Here is a 20,955-nt window from a genome sequence, read left to right on the forward strand (position 1 = left end):
TGCAGGAGATGCAACATGTTCGGGCATATCCAGGATTTCTGCAAGCAATTGCCAAACTGTAGAAAGTGCAATAAGTACGGTCATCTGGCGAAGGATTGTTCCAACCCGGTGGTATGTGATGCCTGCGGGGAGGAAGGACATGTGATTCGGGATTGTAAGGCTAAAGTCAAGCCTAGGTCCTTCTCCGAAGTGACCAAAGGTAAGCCTACTGTCCCTGCTGTTACCCCACAGGTGACTACTGTAGAGATCAATGAGGAGACGGAGCCCCCTGAGGTTGAAGATCTGGTGGGTGAGACCCAGAACCTGTTGGACCCTCCGGCCCCTGCTGGGCCAGGTATGGAGATCTCCGAGTTGGATGTGGACCTCCCTCATCAGTCCGAAATATGTGGTGAGGGTGACATGGATGTGTCTCTAGCTCGAACCCCTGCATTGTCCTGGGGTGCTACAGACGAAGAGGTGGCCAGGGATGGTGGCCAAGGAGACTTTACTTCTGGGAGGTCTTTTGATGATGATGATACTCCTGAACTGGCCAATAAAAAACCCAGACGAGAGTACTCACCTGCCAGCGGAGGGTGCGACAGTCCTGCAAGTGACCGCATTTACCCGCAGGATGTCTTCTCCCCTGATGCTCCTTACCTTGGCATCCCTGAGAGCATCAACACCTTTGGGGTGCTTTCCCAGTCTGATGATAATGGATGAGTATGGTGTGATCAACATTGAGTCATGTATTTCTTTTCATTAATTAATGTCTTGCCAATCTGGTTGGGATGTAGTGTCCCTAAATGTAAGGCAGATCAGATCTAAAATCAGAAGAACAACTGTTCTGGACTACCTGAAACATTTAGGTGCTGATGTTTTTTGCCTTCAGGAGTGTGGGATTCAGGATGCTCCTTGTGACAAAGACTGGCCTTACGGACAGCATATCTGGTCAGGGTCTAATCATAATAAAAATGATGGGGTGGGGATATTAGTTGGGAATAAAGAAATCTCTATTGATAGTTATATTGTGGTGGAGGTGGGCCGATGTTTAATTGCATTTTTGAGTTATAGAGGGTGGCGGGTCAGAATTATTAATTTATATTGCCCTACAGGGAAGGAAGAGCGGCTTGCTCTTCTTGAAAAATTAAGTTTTTTTCTTCCAGGGAAATCTCCCACTATTTTTGTTGGGGACGTTAATTGTGTCACAGAAGGAAAGTGTGACATAACAGGAAAGAAATTGTCCCATTTAATTTGTGATTTTTCCTTTTTAGATGCAGCAGTTGTTGTTCTTGGCATGCCACCACCGCCGACATACCATGCTGACCGTGGTGAGATTCATTCCAGAATTGATTTAATGTTATTTTCTAAAAATATGGTATGTTTGGATTTTTCTCAACAAAAGGTACCTTTTTCGGACCATGAATGTTTGAGAGGCGTGTTTTGTGCGAATGGTGACCAAGTGTATGGCGGTGGGGTATGGAAGTTGAATGCAAGGCTGTTAGAGGATGATGAGGTGATGAATGAGTTTAATGTAAAGTATGAAAGATGGAGAATGCGTAAGAAGGATTTTGTGTGTGTTCTTGACTGGTGGGACTGGGTGAAAGTGCAATTTAAAACTTTCTTCAAAAAGTGGGGCTATAGAAAAGCTGCCAGATATAGGAATAGGTTTAATGACCTTAATAGACGGATTGACTGGTTGAGAAAGTGTGTTGCAAGTGGTTTGGAGATGTCTGATCAACTTACTGAGGCTAAGAATGAATTGAAGCGTGTGTTGGATGAGAAAGGAAAGGAAATTATATATCGTACTAAAATTGAGCACCTGGAGAAAAATGAGAAGTGTACGAGGTTCTTTTTTAAAAAAATGAATGGTAGGAAGACTGATATGAATGAAGTTGTGAATGAAAGTGGAACCAACTGTATGGGTGAGGATGTGCTGAAAGAAGTGAATAGGTTTTATAGCAAGTTGTATGATGAGAAATGGATTGACTCTGGGCTTGTGTCATATGTTCTGAATGGTGTGGAGAAAAAACTTGATTCTGAGGAGCGTGATCTGTTGTGTGAGGATGTAGTTCTGGATGAAGTGAAGAATGTGGTGTGGAGTGCTAAAAAGAGTAAGACTCCTGGGAAAGATGGTATACCTGTAGAGTTGTATGTGAAAGCATGGGAAGTTTTGGGAACAGATTTGACTGAGGTATGTAAGTATATGTGGGTGAATGGTAGGTTGTGTGAATCAATGAAAGAAGGAGTGGTTGTGCTTGTGTATAAAAAGGGTGAGAGGAAACGTTTGGAAAACTGGAGACCAATAACACTGCTGAATTCGGATTATAAGGTCTACAGTAAGTTACTGGCAAATCGTATGCGTGAAGTGATTGGTAGTGTTGTGGAGGAGGACCAAGTATGTGCAGTGCCTGGAAGAAGTATGAGTGATAACTTGTTATTGTTGAGAGATATGATTGGGGATTGCAAGGATAGAAAGCAGAAATGTATGACTTTAGCTATTGATTTTGAGAAGGCGTTTGACAGGGTTTCGCATGTGTTTTTGTTTAAAGTACTGGAAAGAATGGGGTTTCCTAGAGAATTTGTGAATTGTGTAAAATCATTGTATGATTGTGTGTCAAGTGAGTTCTTGGTTAATGGGTGGCTGTGTGACAAAGTGAAGATTAGGTCAGGAGTAAGGCAGGGGTGTCCTATGTCCCCCGTCTTATTTGTATGTGTAATAGAACCATTGTTATGTTTGATTAGACGGGATAAAATGATGAGAGGTTTGTTGGTGCCTGGTAGTGGTGGTAAGCATGTGAAAGTGTTAGGTTATATGGATGATGTTGTGGTTGTGAGTGAAAGTATGGCTTCTTTGAGTAGAATTAAATTGCTTTTGGATTTTTTTGTTGGTGCGTCTGGTTTTAGGGTAAATTGGAATAAATGTAGTTTTAAATGTTTTGGAGATAGTAGAATTCGTATGGATGGTGTAAAGTGTGAAGAGGGTGCAATCAAGATTTTGGGCGTATTATTTAATGATGACTTAAAAGGGAATGAAAGTTGGGAAGAGTGTGGTATGCGGGTTGAACGTAAATTGAATTTTTGGCGAATGAGAGAATTGACTCTGCGTGGTAAGGTGTTAATTATCAAAGCAGTGATTCTCCCTATCCTGCTTTATGTGGCGACTGTTTTTCCTTCTCCTTACAGGAAAATTAAGAGAATAGAGAAGTTGGTATTCACATTCCTGTGGTGTAGTAAGATGGAGAAGTTGAAGCGGGAGAGCCTTTTTAAGGCTTGTCAGCATGGTGGGCTGGCCTTTCCCAATATTGAAGTTTTTTTAGGCCTTAATTATATTAAGACTGTGGTTATTTTGCTGGGTAAAGGCAATAAAGGTGCTTTTATGGCTAATTATTCTGCTGGATGGATGTTGTATGGGTTATGCTGGAGGAAGAGAGATGCGAGTGTGCCTGTGGCCTTTAAGTGTCCTGTTTGGTATGAGGTGATTGAGAAATTTGTGAGAAAGCATGATTTGTTGAGTGTGGGAATGAATGATTTTAGAATGACCAAGAATGTGGTGAAAAGAATGAGTGCAAATGAGGTAGAGTGTAATATTGTTGGGCTGAGAGGGAAAGAGGTTTCAGATGCATGGAAGAAGTTAGATACGTATGGGATGTCAAACAAACAGAAGGATGTGGTGTGGATGACTTTACATAATATTTTACCTGTGAGAGAAGTGCAGAAGAAAAGAGAGTTGATAAGAACAGATGTGTGTCCGAGAGTGGGATGTGGTGGTTGTGAGACTGTGAGGCATGTTATGTGGGATTGTGAGTACGCGTACAGTGTGTGGAAGTGTGTAGGTGGATTGTGTAAGGGTTTAGCAGGCGTGAATTTTGTGGATTGGCGTGTGGCGATGTTTGGAATTGGTGCGTGTAGTCGGTCTAAAGATAGAATTTTATGGTTGATAATGGCTTGTGTGATGGAGAGTTTGTGGGATGCAAGGAACCTTGGACTTTTCAAAAGGAAATCTTTATCAGTGAATGAATGTGTTAGACTTATTCTTTCAAGACTATACCTGATATATAAGTTGGACAGCAGAGGCGGTGGTGGCACAGATGCCGAAGGGATTTGGAAATTTAAAAAGTGGCATTACCTTATCAAATACCAGTGATTTTTTTCTTTGTGATTCCTTGAAGTTTCTGCATTTGTGTTACGTAAAGGATGTTCCCTTGTGATTATATCTCATCTTATACTACTGCTAAATAAATAGAACCATGATGATGAGAAGTTTTAAGTAGCAAATTTTGGAGAAATTCATACTGTTTGCTAAAAAACTAAACTGAATGGTTTAAAAAAAAAAAAAAAAAAAAAAAAAAAAAAAAATCTGTTCTTATCAGTTTAATATCTGATACGTCCCCTATCTGGGGACCATATATTAAATGGATTTTTAGAACAGGGAGATGGAAAAAGAGCTTGCTCTGTCCACTCCACGCATTGACCTGGTATTGCAGTATCTCCAGGACCGGTGCACCCCTTCTTTAATGCAGTTTCTAAAATCAGAAAGAATTGAATTCAATGTTTTTTGTTCATTTTGCTTGTTTGTCGGATTTTGGGATGGACTCTTTGGCTCTGCTTTTCTTCTCCTCATTGGATTTTTCATGTTCAAAGTTGCAGAAGCCAGATTACAAGCTCATTTTGGTTCAACTTCAGCAACTGTGCATTGCATTGCCATGTAATGTGATGCAATGCTATCTTTCTAGCTCTCCCTTTTTACTTCCTTTTGGATAAACAGACATATTAGGCAAGCATTTTGGAGCTTTCACCTAAATAACTACAGGTGGTGAGATAAGCTGCACAATATAATTGACCTTTCAGTATATTGTTGCACACACACCATCTATTTAGCAAATGCCCTTGTTATCAACAGCAGCCTTTTAAACTCACCTGAGCTAACAGGTATGTGCGCTGGTTACTCTGCTGCGCTTAAAATTTCTTTTTTGGTTTGCTACAATGCCTTTTCTGAAACGTTGTCTCCTTCTGCTGGAACACTGACTTCTTTCATTTAATGCCTGCAGACTATAAAAGAGAACCCAACCCAAAAAGTTTGGTTGATTAGTCTGTGGCATTCTGTTAAACTGTTGCTTATGGCGGTCTCTGTGAGCTTCTCAGCGACATTCAGCCAGCCAGGTATCCTGCCTGCAGTAGATGGAATGTGGCAATGGAACGCTGGCTGCGCGTGTCATAATAGGCTCTGAGCCTTTATATACCTGTGCACAGCAGCAGCCACCTTCAGTCTGCTGCTGGACAGCCAGCAGCAGCAGCAGCAGCAGGAGAGGTATGTAATCAGGAGCCCTCCTGCTAAGGGTAGACAGCTGCTCGTTCCACCCCACCCCCCGCCTTAATTGGTTCTCCTCCCTTCCAACGGTGTTGAGGCGGGTGGGAACAGCAGGGGGTGAAGGTGCTGTGTTTAAAGAGGTGGAGTTATGCAGATCTAAAACGCGTGGATTGCAGCAGCAGCAAGCCGAAAAGTGCAGGCATGTAAGGGATCTAGAAGTTGACAACATGTCTTCTTAACGGGAGTCCAGGAGCTCATCTCCACAAATGGACTTTTTAGGATCCTTGGGTGGCTCCGTAGTTTGAAACCAATTCTGGTTATCGCTTCTCGGCCTTTTGGCTAAGATCAAGTGCAGTATCTGTTCTTATCAGTTTAATATCTGATACGTCCCCTATCTGGGGACCATATATTAAATGGATTTTTAGAACAGGGAGATGGAAAAAGAGCTTGCTCTGTCCACTCCACGCATTGACCTGGTATTGCAGTATCTCCAGGACCGGTGCACCCCTTCTTTAATGCAGTTTCTAAAATCAGAAAGAATTGAATTCAATGTTTTTTGTTCATTTTGCTTGTTTGTCGGATTTTGGGATGGACTCTTTGGCTCTGCTTTTCTTCTCCTCATTGGATTTTTCATGTTCAAAGTTGCAGAAGCCAGATTACAAGCTCATTTTGGTTCAACTTCAGCAACTGTGCATTGCATTGCCATGTAATGTGATGCAATGCTATCTTTCTAGCTCTCCCTTTTTACTTCCTTTTGGATAAACAGACATATTAGGCAAGCATTTTGGAGCTTTCACCTAAATAGCTACAGGTGGTGAGATAAGCTGCACAATATAATTGACCTTTCAGTATATTGTTGCACACACACCATCTATTTAGCAAATGCCCTTGTTATCAACAGCAGCCTTTTAAACTCACCTGAGCTAACAGGTATGTGCGCTGGTTACTCTGCTGCGCTTAAAATTTCTTTTTTGGTTTGCTACAATGCCTTTTCTGAAACGTTGTCTCCTTCTGCTGGAACACTGACTTCTTTCATTTAATGCCTGCAGACTATAAAAGAGAACCCAACCCAAAAAGTTTGGTTGATTAGTCTGTGGCATTCTGTTAAACTGTTGCTTATGGCGGTCTCTGTGAGCTTCTCAGCGACATTCAGCCAGCCAGGTATCCTGCCTGCAGTAGATGGAATGTGGCAATGGAACGCTGGCTGCGCATGTCATAATAGGCTCTGAGCCTTTATATACCTGTGCACAGCAGCAGCCACCTTCAGTCTGCTGCTGGACAGCCAGCAGCAGCAGCAGCAGGAGAGGTATGTAATCAGGAGCCCTCCTGCTAAGGGTAGACAGCTGCTCGTTCCACCCCACCCCCCGCCTTAATTGGTTCTCCTCCCTTCCAACGGTGTTGAGGCGGGTGGGAACAGCAGGGGGTGAAGGTGCTGTGTTTAAAGAGGTGGAGTTATGCAGATCTAAAACGCGTGGATTGCAGCAGCAGCAAGCCGAAAAGTGCAGGCATGTAAGGGATCTAGAGGTTGACAACATGTCTTCTTAACGGGAGTCCAGGAGCTCATCTCCACAAATGGACTTTTTAGGATCCTTGGGTGGCTCCGTAGTTTGAAACCAATTCTGGTTATCGCTTCTCGGCCTTTTGGCTAAGATCAAGTGTAGTATCTGTTCTTATCAGTTTAATATCTGATACGTCCCCTATCTGGGGACCATATATTAAATGGATTTTTAGAACAGGGAGATGGAAAAAGAGCTTGCTCTGTCCACTCCACGCATTGACCTGGTATTGCAGTATCTCCAGGACCGGTGCACCCCTTCTTTAATGCAGTTTCTAAAATCAGAAAGAATTGAATTCAATGTTTTTTGTTCATTTTGCTTGTTTGTCGGATTTTGGGATGGACTCTTTGGCTCTGCTTTTCTTCTCCTCATTGGATTTTTCATGTTCAAAGTTGCAGAAGCCAGATTACAAGCTCATTTTGGTTCAACTTCAGCAACTGTGCATTGCATTGCCATGTAATGTGATGCAATGCTATCTTTCTAGCTCTCCCTTTTTACTTCCTTTTGGATAAACAGACATATTAGGCAAGCATTTTGGAGCTTTCACCTAAATAACTACAGGTGGTGAGATAAGCTGCACAATATAATTGACCTTTCAGTATATTGTTGCACACACACCATCTATTTAGCAAATGCCCTTGTTATCAACAGCAGCCTTTTAAACTCACCTGAGCTAACAGGTATGTGCGCTGGTTACTCTGCTGCGCTTAAAATTTCTTTTTTGGTTTGCTACAATGCCTTTTCTGAAACGTTGTCTCCTTCTGCTGGAACACTGACTTCTTTCATTTAATGCCTGCAGACTATAAAAGAGAACCCAACCCAAAAAGTTTGGTTGATTAGTCTGTGGCATTCTGTTAAACTGTTGCTTATGGCGGTCTCTGTGAGCTTCTCAGCGACATTCAGCCAGCCAGGTATCCTGCCTGCAGTAGATGGAATGTGGCAATGGAACGCTGGCTGCGCGTGTCATAATAGGCTCTGAGCCTTTATATACCTGTGCACAGCAGCAGCCACCTTCAGTCTGCTGCTGGACAGCCAGCAGCAGCAGCAGCAGCAGCAGGAGAGGTATGTAATCAGGAGCCCTCCTGCTAAGGGTAGACAGCTGCTCGTTCCACCCCACCCCCCGCCTTAATTGGTTCTCCTCCCTTCCAACGGTGTTGAGGCGGGTGGGAACAGCAGGGGGTGAAGGTGCTGTGTTTAAAGAGGTGGAGTTATGCAGATCTAAAACGCGTGGATTGCAGCAGCAGCAAGCCGAAAAGTGCAGGCATGTAAGGGATCTAGAAGTTGACAACATGTCTTCTTAACGGGAGTCCAGGAGCTCATCTTCACAAATGGACTTTTTAGGATCCTTGGGTGGCTCCGTAGTTTGAAACCAATTCTGGTTATCGCTTCTCGGCCTTTTGGCTAAGATCAAGTGTAGTATCTGTTCTTATCAGTTTAATATCTGATACGTCCCCTATCTGGGGACCATATATTAAATGGATTTTTAGAACAGGGAGATGGAAAAAGAGCTTGCTCTGTCCACTCCACGCATTGACCTGGTATTGCAGTATCTCCAGGACCGGTGCACCCCTTCTTTAATGCAGTTTCTAAAATCAGAAAGAATTGAATTCAATGTTTTTTGTTCATTTTGCTTGTTTGTCGGATTTTGGGATGGACTCTTTGGCTCTGCTTTTCTTCTCCTCATTGGATTTTTCATGTTCAAAGTTGCAGAAGCCAGATTACAAGCTCATTTTGGTTCAACTTCAGCAACTGTGCATTGCATTGCCATGTAATGTGATGCAATGCTATCTTTCTAGCTCTCCCTTTTTACTTCCTTTTGGATAAACAGACATATTAGGCAAGCATTTTGGAGCTTTCACCTAAATAACTACAGGTGGTGAGATAAGCTGCACAATATAATTGACCTTTCAGTATATTGTTGCACACACACCATCTATTTAGCAAATGCCCTTGTTATCAACAGCAGCCTTTTAAACTCACCTGAGCTAACAGGTATGTGCGCTGGTTACTCTGCTGCGCTTAAAATTTCTTTTTTGGTTTGCTACAATGCCTTTTCTGAAACGTTGTCTCCTTCTGCTGGAACACTGACTTCTTTCATTTAATGCCTGCAGACTATAAAAGAGAACCCAACCCAAAAAGTTTGGTTGATTAGTCTGTGGCATTCTGTTAAACTGTTGCTTATGGCGGTCTCTGTGAGCTTCTCAGCGACATTCAGCCAGCCAGGTATCCTGCCTGCAGTAGATGGAATGTGGCAATGGAACGCTGGCTGCGCGTGTCATAATAGGCTCTGAGCCTTTATATACCTGTGCACAGCAGCAGCCACCTTCAGTCTGCTGCTGGACAGCCAGCAGCAGCAGCAGCAGGAGAGGTATGTAATCAGGAGCCCTCCTGCTAAGGGTAGACAGCTGCTCGTTCCACCCCACCCCCCGCCTTAATTGGTTCTCCTCCCTTCCAACGGTGTTGAGGCGGGTGGGAACAGCAGGGGGTGAAGGTGCTGTGTTTAAAGAGGTGGAGTTATGCAGATCTAAAACGCGTGGATTGCAGCAGCAGCAAGCCGAAAAGTGCAGGCATGTAAGGGATCTAGAGGTTGACAACATGTCTTCTTAACGGGAGTCCAGGAGCTCATCTCCACAAATGGACTTTTTAGGATCCTTGGGTGGCTCCGTAGTTTGAAACCAATTCTGGTTATCGCTTCTCGGCCTTTTGGCTAAGATCAAGTGTAGTATCTGTTCTTATCAGTTTAATATCTGATACGTCCCCTATCTGGGGACCATATATTAAATGGATTTTTAGAACAGGGAGATGGAAAAAGAGCTTGCTCTGTCCACTCCACGCATTGACCTGGTATTGCAGTATCTCCAGGACCGGTGCACCCCTTCTTTAATGCAGTTTCTAAAATCAGAAAGAATTGAATTCAATGTTTTTTGTTCATTTTGCTTGTTTGTCGGATTTTGGGATGGACTCTTTGGCTCTGCTTTTCTTCTCCTCATTGGATTTTTCATGTTCAAAGTTGCAGAAGCCAGATTACAAGCTCATTTTGGTTCAACTTCAGCAACTGTGCATTGCATTGCCATGTAATGTGATGCAATGCTATCTTTCTAGCTCTCCCTTTTTACTTCCTTTTGGATAAACAGACATATTAGGCAAGCATTTTGGAGCTTTCACCTAAATAACTACAGGTGGTGAGATAAGCTGCACAATATAATTGACCTTTCAGTATATTGTTGCACACACACCATCTATTTAGCAAATGCCCTTGTTATCAACAGCAGCCTTTTAAACTCACCTGAGCTAACAGGTATGTGCGCTGGTTACTCTGCTGCGCTTAAAATTTCTTTTTTGGTTTGCTACAATGCCTTTTCTGAAACGTTGTCTCCTTCTGCTGGAACACTGACTTCTTTCATTTAATGCCTGCAGACTATAAAAGAGAACCCAACCCAAAAAGTTTGGTTGATTAGTCTGTGGCATTCTGTTAAACTGTTGCTTATGGCGGTCTCTGTGAGCTTCTCAGCGACATTCAGCCAGCCAGGTATCCTGCCTGCAGTAGATGGAATGTGGCAATGGAACGCTGGCTGCGCGTGTCATAATAGGCTCTGAGCCTTTATATACCTGTGCACAGCAGCAGCCACCTTCAGTCTGCTGCTGGACAGCCAGCAGCAGCAGCAGCAGGAGAGGTATGTAATCAGGAGCCCTCCTGCTAAGGGTAGACAGCTGCTCGTTCCACCCCACCCCCCGCCTTAATTGGTTCTCCTCCCTTCCAACGGTGTTGAGGCGGGTGGGAACAGCAGGGGGTGAAGGTGCTGTGTTTAAAGAGGTGGAGTTATGCAGATCTAAAATGCGTGGATTGCAGCAGCAGCAAGCCGAAAAGTGCAGGCATGTAAGGGATCTAGAGGTTGACAACATGTCTTCTTAACGGGAGTCCAGGAGCTCATCTCCACAAATGGACTTTTTAGGATCCTTGGGTGGCTCCGTAGTTTGAAACCAATTCTGGTTATCGCTTCTCGGCCTTTTGGCTAAGATCAAGTGTAGTATCTGTTCTTATCAGTTTAATATCTGATACGTCCCCTATCTGGGGACCATATATTAAATGGATTTTTAGAACAGGGAGATGGAAAAAGAGCTTGCTCTGTCCACTCCACGCATTGACCTGGTATTGCAGTATCTCCAGGACCGGTGCACCCCTTCTTTAATGCAGTTTCTAAAATCAGAAAGAATTGAATTCAATGTTTTTTGTTCATTTTGCTTGTTTGTCGGATTTTGGGATGGACTCTTTGGCTCTGCTTTTCTTCTCCTCATTGGATTTTTCATGTTCAAAGTTGCAGAAGTCAGATTACAAGCTCATTTTGGTTCAACTTCAGCAACTGTGCATTGCATTGCCATGTAATGTGATGCAATGCTATCTTTCTAGCTCTCCCTTTTTACTTCCTTTTGGATAAACAGACATATTAGGCAAGCATTTTGGAGCTTTCACCTAAATAACTACAGGTGGTGAGATAAGCTGCACAATATAATTGACCTTTCAGTATATTGTTGCACACACACCATCTATTTAGCAAATGCCCTTGTTATCAACAGCAGCCTTTTAAACTCACCTGAGCTAACAGGTATGTGCGCTGGTTACTCTGCTGCGCTTAAAATTTCTTTTTTGGTTTGCTACAATGCCTTTTCTGAAACGTTGTCTCCTTCTGCTGGAACACTGACTTCTTTCATTTAATGCCTGCAGACTATAAAAGAGAACCCAACCCAAAAAGTTTGGTTGATTAGTCTGTGGCATTCTGTTAAACTGTTGCTTATGGCGGTCTCTGTGAGCTTCTCAGCGACATTCAGCCAGCCAGGTATCCTGCCTGCAGTAGATGGAATGTGGCAATGGAACGCTGGCTGCGCGTGTCATAATAGGCTCTGAGCCTTTATATACCTGTGCACAGCAGCAGCCACCTTCAGTCTGCTGCTGGACAGCCAGCAGCAGCAGCAGCAGCAGGAGAGGTATGTAATCAGGAGCCCTCCTGCTAAGGGTAGACAGCTGCTCGTTCCACCCCACCCCCCGCCTTAATTGGTTCTCCTCCCTTCCAACGGTGTTGAGGCGGGTGGGAACAGCAGGGGGTGAAGGTGCTGTGTTTAAAGAGGTGGAGTTATGCAGATCTAAAACGCGTGGATTGCAGCAGCAGCAAGCCGAAAAGTGCAGGCATGTAAGGGATCTAGAGGTTGACAACATGTCTTCTTAACGGGAGTCCAGGAGCTCATCTCCACAAATGGACTTTTTAGGATCCTTGGGTGGCTCCGTAGTTTGAAACCAATTCTGGTTATCGCTTCTCGGCCTTTTGGCTAAGATCAAGTGTAGTATCTGTTCTTATCAGTTTAATATCTGATACGTCCCCTATCTGGGGACCATATATTAAATGGATTTTTAGAACAGGGAGATGGAAAAAGAGCTTGCTCTGTCCACTCCACGCATTGACCTGGTATTGCAGTATCTCCAGGACCGGTGCACCCCTTCTTTAATGCAGTTTCTAAAATCAGAAAGAATTGAATTCAATGTTTTTTGTTCATTTTGCTTGTTTGTCGGATTTTGGGATGGACTCTTTGGCTCTGCTTTTCTTCTCCTCATTGGATTTTTCATGTTCAAAGTTGCAGAAGCCAGATTACAAGCTCATTTTGGTTCAACTTCAGCAACTGTGCATTGCATTGCCATGTAATGTGATGCAATGCTATCTTTCTAGCTCTCCCTTTTTACTTCCTTTTGGATAAACAGACATATTAGGCAAGCATTTTGGAGCTTTCACCTAAATAACTACAGGTGGTGAGATAAGCTGCACAATATAATTGACCTTTCAGTATATTGTTGCACACACACCATCTATTTAGCAAATGCCCTTGTTATCAACAGCAGCCTTTTAAACTCACCTGAGCTAACAGGTATGTGCGCTGGTTACTCTGCTGCGCTTAAAATTTCTTTTTTGGTTTGCTACAATGCCTTTTCTGAAACGTTGTCTCCTTCTGCTGGAACACTGACTTCTTTCATTTAATGCCTGCAGACTATAAAAGAGAACCCAACCCAAAAAGTTTGGTTGATTAGTCTGTGGCATTCTGTTAAACTGTTGCTTATGGCGGTCTCTGTGAGCTTCTCAGCGACATTCAGCCAGCCAGGTATCCTGCCTGCAGTAGATGGAATGTGGCAATGGAACGCTGGCTGCGCGTGTCATAATAGGCTCTGAGCCTTTATATACCTGTGCACAGCAGCAGCCACCTTCAGTCTGCTGCTGGACAGCCAGCAGCAGCAGCAGCAGCAGGAGAGGTATGTAATCAGGAGCCCTCCTGCTAAGGGTAGACAGCTGCTCGTTCCACCCCACCCCCCGCCTTAATTGGTTCTCCTCCCTTCCAACGGTGTTGAGGCGGGTGGGAACAGCAGGGGGTGAAGGTGCTGTGTTTAAAGAGGTGGAGTTATGCAGATCTAAAACGCGTGGATTGCAGCAGCAGCAAGCCGAAAAGTGCAGGCATGTAAGGGATCTAGAGGTTGACAACATGTCTTCTTAACGGGAGTCCAGGAGCTCATCTCCACAAATGGACTTTTTAGGATCCTTGGGTGGCTCCGTAGTTTGAAACCAATTCTGGTTATCGCTTCTCGGCCTTTTGGCTAAGATCAAGTGTAGTATCTGTTCTTATCAGTTTAATATCTGATACGTCCCCTATCTGGGGACCATATATTAAATGGATTTTTAGAACAGGGAGATGGAAAAAGAGCTTGCTCTGTCCACTCCACGCATTGACCTGGTATTGCAGTATCTCCAGGACCGGTGCACCCCTTCTTTAATGCAGTTTCTAAAATCAGAAAGAATTGAATTCAATGTTTTTTGTTCATTTTGCTTGTTTGTCGGATTTTGGGATGGACTCTTTGGCTCTGCTTTTCTTCTCCTCATTGGATTTTTCATGTTCAAAGTTGCAGAAGCCAGATTACAAGCTCATTTTGGTTCAACTTCAGCAACTGTGCATTGCATTGCCATGTAATGTGATGCAATGCTATCTTTCTAGCTCTCCCTTTTTACTTCCTTTTGGATAAACAGACATATTAGGCAAGCATTTTGGAGCTTTCACCTAAATAACTACAGGTGGTGAGATAAGCTGCACAATATAATTGACCTTTCAGTATATTGTTGCACACACACCATCTATTTAGCAAATGCCCTTGTTATCAACAGCAGCCTTTTAAACTCACCTGAGCTAACAGGTATGTGCGCTGGTTACTCTGCTGCACTTAAAATTTCTTTTTTGGTTTGCTACAATGCCTTTTCTGAAACGTTGTCTCCTTCTGCTGGAACACTGACTTCTTTCATTTAATGCCTGCAGACTATAAAAGAGAACCCAACCCAAAAAGTTTGGTTGATTAGTCTGTGGCATTCTGTTAAACTGTTGCTTATGGCGGTCTCTGTGAGCTTCTCAGCGACATTCAGCCAGCCAGGTATCCTGCCTGCAGTAGATGGAATGTGGCAATGGAACGCTGGCTGCGCGTGTCATAATAGGCTCTGAGCCTTTATATACCTGTGCACAGCAGCAGCCACCTTCAGTCTGCTGCTGGACAGCCAGCAGCAGCAGCAGCAGGAGAGGTATGTAATCAGGAGCCCTCCTGCTAAGGGTAGACAGCTGCTCGTTCCACCCCACCCCCCGCCTTAATTGGTTCTCCTCCCTTCCAACGGTGTTGAGGCGTGTGGGAACAGCAGGGGGTGAAGGTGCTGTGTTTAAAGAGGTGGAGTTATGCAGATCTAAAACGCGTGGATTGCAGCAGCAGCAAGCCGAAAAGTGCAGGCATGTAAGGGATCTAGAGGTTGACAACATGTCTTCTTAACGGGAGTCCAGGAGCTCATCTCCACAAATGGACTTTTTAGGATCCTTGGGTGGCTCCATAGTTTGAAACCAATTCTGGTTATCGCTTCTCGGCCTTTTGGCTAAGATCAAGTGTAGTATCTGTTCTTATCAGTTTAATATCTGATACGTCCCCTATCTGGGGACCATATATTAAATGGATTTTTAGAACAGGGAGATGGAAAAAGAGCTTGCTCTGTCCACTCCACGCATTGACCTGGTATTGCAGTATCTCCAGGACCGGTGCACCCCTTCTTTAATGCAGTTTCTAAAATCAGAAAGAATTGAATTCAATGTTTTTTGTTCATTTTGCTTGTTTGTCGGATTTTGGGATGGACTCTTTGGCTCTGCTTTTCTTCTCCTCATTGGATTTTTCATGTTCAAAGTTGCAGAAGCCAGATTACAAGCTCATTTTGGTTCAACTTCAGCAACTGTGCATTGCATTGCCATGTAATGTGATGCAATGCTATCTTTCTAGCTCTCCCTTTTTACTTCCTTTTGGATAAACAGACATATTAGGCAAGCATTTTGGAGCTTTCACCTAAATAACTACAGGTGGTGAGATAAGCTGCACAATATAATTGACCTTTCAGTATATTGTTGCACACACACCATCTATTTAGCAAATGCCCTTGTTATCAACAGCAGCCTTTTAAACTCACCTGAGCTAACAGGTATGTGCGCTGGTTACTCTGCTGCGCTTAAAATTTCTTTTTTGGTTTGCTACAATGCCTTTTCTGAAACGTTGTCTCCTTCTGCTGGAACACTGACTTCTTTCATTTAATGCCTGCAGACTATAAAAGAGAACCCAACCAAAAAAGTTTGGTTGATTAGTCTGTGGCATTCTGTTAAACTGTTGCTTATGGCGGTCTCTGTGAGCTTCTCAGCGACATTCAGCCAGCCAGGTATCCTGCCTGCAGTAGATGGAATGTGGCAATGGAACGCTGGCTGCGCGTGTCATAATAGGCTCTGAGCCTTTATATACCTGTGCACAGCAGCAGCCACCTTCAGTCTGCTGCTGGACAGCCAGCAGCAGCAGCAGCAGGAGAGGTATGTAATCAGGAGCCCTCCTGCTAAGGGTAGACAGCTGCTCGTTCCACCCCACCCCCGCCTTAATTGGTTCTCCTCCCTTCCAACGGTGTTGAGGCGGGTGGGAACAGCAGGGGGTGAAGGTGCTGTGTTTAAAGAGGTGGAGTTATGCAGATCTAAAACGCGTGGATTGCAGCAGCAGCAAGCCGAAAAGTGCAGGCATGTAAGGGATCTAGAGGTTGACAACATGTCTTCTTAACGGGAGTCCAGGAGCTCATCTCCACAAATGGACTTTTTAGGATCCTTGGGTGGCTCCGTAGTTTGAAACCAATTCTGGTTATCGCTTCTCGGCCTTTTGGCTAAGATCAAGTGCAGTGATCTACCAGTTGCTGCCTTGGTCTTGGCTGAGAGGTGCCTTGGGTACCCGGCTCCTTGGCCTCGGGGGATCGCTACATGTAGCAGTGCGGCTTCACCCCCTTGCTGCTTTTGGGGAGCCGGATTAGTCCCTGGGCAACGAGGGGCGATCAGCCTGCCTGCTTTTTTTAAGTAGGCGAGGAGGATTTTTGCCACGTTTGGTGTGAAGATATGGACGGGAGAAGCCCAAATATGCTGACCTGTGAAGAGGTCCCAGTTTTTGCAAGACTGAAGAATGCAGTGCGTTTTATTTTTTTGGATCCAGAGAAGAAGAAGTCTGGCTTGTTTTTTTTGGTAGAGAAGATTTTGTTTGGACTATTGGAAGTTCAAATGGAACAAGTTTTGTCTATGTTGGAGTTCCCGAAGAGAGGGATATATGATGTTATTTTTTGTTCAGAAGATATCTTTTCTGACTTTTGGAAGAGAATGGATCTAGTGAAGGAAGATTCGATACTTGAAGGTGTTTTTTTTGTGTCGCATTTTCCTAGGAAGGAAAGGCTAATAGTAATAAGGATGTATAGTCCTTTCATATTGGAAGAAGAGATCATGACCTTTTTATCCCGGTACTGTGAGAAAGTGAGTTCTGCTGGCAAAATGTTTAACCGATATGGTTTTTGGACCACGAGGTGGAGGTTCCTGGTCAAGTTCAAGGAAAGTTCGGATGGTGTTGTGGTACTCCCACCAAGTAGATTCAAAATCGGGACAGTTAATGGAGATATGTTCTTTACAGGTATGCCGAAGTTTTGTAGGCGTTGTAAACAGTATGGCCATGAAAAGGATTCCTGTACATTACAGTGGTGTGCCAAGTGTGAAGAAGTGGGACATAAGGCAGAGAATTGTGAAAAAAGTAAGAAATGTAATCTATGTGGTGGCAGTGGTCATTTATATGATTGCTGTCCTGTCAATAAAAGGGAGGAGAAGTCAGTTGACAAGGAAGATGGAAAAGAAGAAGAGTCTGAAGCTGCCCCCCATGATGAAACGGAAGAGAACATATCTCAAAAGAAGGAGGAACAAATAAGAGATATAAGAAAAGAAGGTGATCATATGGAAGAAGATACTGAGAGTGATATCACAGACGTTGAGATTGAAAATACTAGCTTGGAAGAAGAAGTGGAGGTGGATAGGGAGTCAGAAGATCAGGAGGAAAGTGAGTCCTCCAGTCAGGATGAAAAGGAAGGTGCTGTAAGTAATATGGAAGAGGAGGAGGAGGGTGAAGAAACTAGTGAAGAAGAAAGAGAGGATGTCGCATGTGAAGCCAGAGAAGAAATTGAAGGAGTTTTGTCATCTGGGAAGGACTCTAGTAAAGCAAAGGATGTTTCAGGAAAAAATATGAGGGAGATGGAGGAGAGACAAGAAGTGTTGAAAATGCTAGAGAGTTGTGAAGGGGGGAGTCAGGCTAGTCTAAGGCGCAAAGTGTGGAATAACATTTATAGCGATATGCATCGTTTTTTTTCAACTTACAGAATACCTCAGTCGTTGGCTAAAGAGGTAGAAGAAGCTTGGGATGGTCGGTTTCTGGATGGAAGGCTTTTGAATGCCTTGGCAGCATATGGCCTGAAGAGAGGAATGTTGCCTTAAATCGTAATGGTAAAGATTGTAATGTTGTGATGTAAAGAATATGGAATAACTGTATTGTGATAATATAAACGTATATATATAAAATAAGATTGGAAAAATGGATATATGACCCACAATGATGGATAACAACCTAATACCATTTGGAAATCATTGCAAAGCATGAAATGGTAAATATGGGACTTGTAATCTGAGTGGAAAACAAAAAAAAAAAAAAAAAAATCTGTTCTTATCAGTTTAATATCTGATACGTCACCTATCTGGGGACCATATATTAAATGGATTTTTAGAACAGGGAGATGGAAAAAGAGCTTGCTCTGTCCACTCCACGCATTGACCTGGTATTGCAGTATCTCCAGGACCGGTGCACCCCTTCTTTAATGCAGTTTCTAAAATCAGAAAGAATTGAATTCAATGTTTTTTGTTCATTTTGCTTGTTTGTCGGATTTTGGGATGGACTCTTTGGCTCTGCTTTTCTTCTCCTCATTGGATTTTTCATGTTCAAAGTTGCAGAAGCCAGATTACAAGCTCATTTTGGTTCAACTTCAGCAACTGTGCATTGCATTGCCATGTAATGTGATGCAATGCTATCTTTCTAGCTCTCCCTTTTTACTTCCTTTTGGATAAACAGACATATTAGGCAAGCATTTTGGAGCTTTCACCTAAATAACTACAGGTGGTGAGATAAGCTGCACAATATAATTGACCTTTCAGTATATTGTTGCACACACACCATCTATTTAGCAAATGCCCTTGTTATCAACAGCAGCCTTTTAAACTCACCTGAGCTAACAGGTATGTGCGCTGGTTACTCTGCTGCGCTTAAAATTTCTTTTTTGGTTTGCTACAATGCCTTTTCTGAAACGTTGTCTCCTTCTGCTGGAACACTGACTTCTTTCATTTAATGCCTGCAGACTATAAAAGAGAACCCAACCCAAAAAGTTTGGTTGATTAGTCTGTGGCATTCTGTTAAACTGTTGCTTATGGCGGTCTCTGTGAGCTTCTCAGCGACATTCAGCCAGCCAGGTATCCTGCCTGCAGTAGATGGAATGTGGCAATGGAACGCTGGCTGCGCGTGTCATAATAGGCTCTGAGCCTTTATATACCTGTGCACAGCAGCAGCCACCTTCAGTCTGCTGCTGGACAGCCAGCAGCAGCAGCAGCAGGAGAGGTATGTAATCAGGAGCCCTCCTGCTAAGGGTAGACAGCTGCTCGTTCCACCCCACCCCCCGCCTTAATTGGTTCTCCTCCCTTCCAACGGTGTTGAGGCGGGTGGGAACAGCAGGGGGTGAAGGTGCTGTGTTTAAAGAGGTGGAGTTATGCAGATCTAAAACGCGTGGATTGCAGCAGCAGCAAGCCGAAAAGTGCAGGCATGTAAGGGATCTAGAGGTTGACAACATGTCTTCTTAACGGGAGTCCAGGAGCTCATCTCCACAAATGGACTTTTTAGGATCCTTGGGTGGCTCCGTAGTTTGAAACCAATTCTGGTTATCGCTTCTCGGCCTTTTGGCTAAGATCAAGTGTAGTATCTGTTCTTATCAGTTTAATATCTGATACGTCCCCTATCTGGGGACCATATATTAAATGGATTTTTAGAACAGGGAGATGGAAAAAGAGCTTGCTCTGTCCACTCCACGCATTGACCTGGTATTGCAGTATCTCCAGGACCGGTGCACCCCTTCTTTAATGCAGTTTCTAAAATCAGAAAGAATTGAATTCAATGTTTTTTGTTCATTTTGCTTGTTTGTCGGATTTTGGGATGGACTCTTTGGCTCTGCTTTTCTTCTCCTCATTGGATTTTTCATGTTCAAAGTTGCAGAAGCCAGATTACAAGCTCATTTTGGTTCAACTTCAGCAACTGTGCATTGCATTGCCATGTAATGTGATGCAATGCTATCTTTCTAGCTCTCCCTTTTTACTTCCTTTTGGATAAACAGACATATTAGGCAAGCATTTTGGAGCTTTCACCTAAATAACTACAGGTGGTGAGATAAGCTGCACAATATAATTGACCTTTCAGTATATTGTTGCACACACACCATCTATTTAGCAAATGCCCTTGTTATCAACAGCAGCCTTTTAAACTCACCTGAGCTAACAGGTATGTGCGCTGGTTACTCTGCTGCGCTTAAAATTTCTTTTTTGGTTTGCTACAATGCCTTTTCTGAAACGTTGTCTCCTTCTGCTGGAACACTGACTTCTTTCATTTAATGCCTGCAGACTATAAAAGAGAACCCAACCCAAAAAGTTTGGTTGATTAGTCTGTGGCATTCTGTTAAACTGTTGCTTATGGCGGTCTCTGTGAGCTTCTCAGCGACATTCAGCCAGCCAGGTATCCTGCCTGCAGTAGATGGAATGTGGCAATGGAGCGCTGGCTGCGCGTGTCATAATAGGCTCTGAGCCTTTATATACCTGTGCACAGCAGCAGCCACCTTCAGTCTGCTGCTGGACAGCCAGCAGCAGCAGCAGCAGGAGAGGTATGTAATCAGGAGCCCTCCTGCTAAGGGTAGACAGCTGCTCGTTCCACCCCACCCCCCGCCTTAATTGGTTCTCCTCCCTTCCAACGGTGTTGAGGCGGGTGGGAACAGCAGGGGGTGAAGGTGCTGTGTTTAAAGAGGTGGAGTTATGCAGATCTAAAACGCGTGGATTGCAGCAGCAGCAAGCCGAAAAGTGCAGGCATGTAAGGGATCTAGAGGTTGACAACATGTCTTCTTAACGGGAGTCCAGGAGCTCATCTCCACAAATGGACTTTTTAGGATCCTTGGGTGGCTCCGTAGTTTGAAACCAATTCTGGTTATCGCTTCTCGGCCTTTTGGCTAAGATCAAGTGTAGTATCTGTTCTTATCAGTTTAATATCTGATACGTCCCCTATCTGGGGACCATATATTAAATGGATTTTTAGAACAGGGAGATGGAAAAAGAGCTTGCTCTGTCCACTCCACGCATTGACCTGGTATTGCAGTATCTCCAGGACCGGTGCACCCCTTCTTTAATGCAGTTTCTAAAATCAGAAAGAATTGAATTCAATGTTTTTTGTTCATTTTGCTTGTTTGTCGGATTTTGGGATGGACTCTTTGGCTCTGCTTTTCTTCTCCTCATTGGATTTTTCATGTTCAAAGTTGCAGAAGCCAGATTACAAGCTCATTTTGGTTCAACTTCAGCAACTGTGCATTGCATTGCCATGTAATGTGATGCAATGCTATCTTTCTAGCTCTCCCTTTTTACTTCCTTTTGGATAAA

At 43.7% G+C, this 20,955-nt stretch overlaps 12 non-coding genes across 12 annotated transcripts; all 12 read left to right on the forward strand.

The window, feature by feature from the left end:
- Positions 1 to 4,295: 4,295 nt before the first annotated feature.
- LOC141243341 (U2 spliceosomal RNA) lies at positions 4,296 to 4,488 on the forward strand. The gene has a single exon (XR_012307622.1). It is a non-coding gene; the product is annotated as a U2 spliceosomal RNA (small nuclear RNA).
- Positions 4,489 to 5,606: 1,118 nt separating this feature from the next.
- Positions 5,607 to 5,797, forward strand: LOC141243303 (U2 spliceosomal RNA). The gene has a single exon (XR_012307591.1). It is a non-coding gene; the product is annotated as a U2 spliceosomal RNA (small nuclear RNA).
- A 1,115-nt stretch (positions 5,798 to 6,912) lies between these two features.
- Positions 6,913 to 7,103, forward strand: LOC141243239 (U2 spliceosomal RNA). The gene has a single exon (XR_012307533.1). It is a non-coding gene; the product is annotated as a U2 spliceosomal RNA (small nuclear RNA).
- A 1,121-nt stretch (positions 7,104 to 8,224) lies between these two features.
- Positions 8,225 to 8,415, forward strand: LOC141243240 (U2 spliceosomal RNA). The gene has a single exon (XR_012307534.1). It is a non-coding gene; the product is annotated as a U2 spliceosomal RNA (small nuclear RNA).
- Positions 8,416 to 9,530: 1,115 nt separating this feature from the next.
- Positions 9,531 to 9,721, forward strand: LOC141243241 (U2 spliceosomal RNA). Its single transcript, XR_012307535.1, has one exon. It is a non-coding gene; the product is annotated as a U2 spliceosomal RNA (small nuclear RNA).
- A 1,115-nt stretch (positions 9,722 to 10,836) lies between these two features.
- Positions 10,837 to 11,027, forward strand: LOC141243242 (U2 spliceosomal RNA). Its single transcript, XR_012307536.1, has one exon. It is a non-coding gene; the product is annotated as a U2 spliceosomal RNA (small nuclear RNA).
- Positions 11,028 to 12,145: 1,118 nt separating this feature from the next.
- On the forward strand, positions 12,146 to 12,336 carry LOC141243243 (U2 spliceosomal RNA). Its single transcript, XR_012307537.1, has one exon. It is a non-coding gene; the product is annotated as a U2 spliceosomal RNA (small nuclear RNA).
- Positions 12,337 to 13,454: 1,118 nt separating this feature from the next.
- Positions 13,455 to 13,645, forward strand: LOC141243244 (U2 spliceosomal RNA). Its single transcript, XR_012307538.1, has one exon. It is a non-coding gene; the product is annotated as a U2 spliceosomal RNA (small nuclear RNA).
- Positions 13,646 to 14,760: 1,115 nt separating this feature from the next.
- On the forward strand, positions 14,761 to 14,951 carry LOC141243246 (U2 spliceosomal RNA). Its single transcript, XR_012307540.1, has one exon. It is a non-coding gene; the product is annotated as a U2 spliceosomal RNA (small nuclear RNA).
- A 2,952-nt stretch (positions 14,952 to 17,903) lies between these two features.
- On the forward strand, positions 17,904 to 18,090 carry LOC141243348 (U2 spliceosomal RNA). Its single transcript, XR_012307626.1, has one exon. It is a non-coding gene; the product is annotated as a U2 spliceosomal RNA (small nuclear RNA).
- Positions 18,091 to 19,205: 1,115 nt separating this feature from the next.
- Positions 19,206 to 19,396, forward strand: LOC141243247 (U2 spliceosomal RNA). Its single transcript, XR_012307541.1, has one exon. It is a non-coding gene; the product is annotated as a U2 spliceosomal RNA (small nuclear RNA).
- Positions 19,397 to 20,511: 1,115 nt separating this feature from the next.
- Positions 20,512 to 20,702, forward strand: LOC141243249 (U2 spliceosomal RNA). The gene has a single exon (XR_012307542.1). It is a non-coding gene; the product is annotated as a U2 spliceosomal RNA (small nuclear RNA).
- The last annotated feature ends 253 nt before the right edge of the window (positions 20,703 to 20,955 follow it).

This window comes from Phyllobates terribilis, unplaced genomic scaffold (genome assembly GCF_046119375.1).
Source record: "Phyllobates terribilis strain yellow unplaced genomic scaffold, ASM4611937v1 Scaffold_1213__1_contigs__length_355869, whole genome shotgun sequence".
In the NCBI taxonomy this organism is placed as follows: Eukaryota; Metazoa; Chordata; class Amphibia; order Anura; family Dendrobatidae; genus Phyllobates; species Phyllobates terribilis.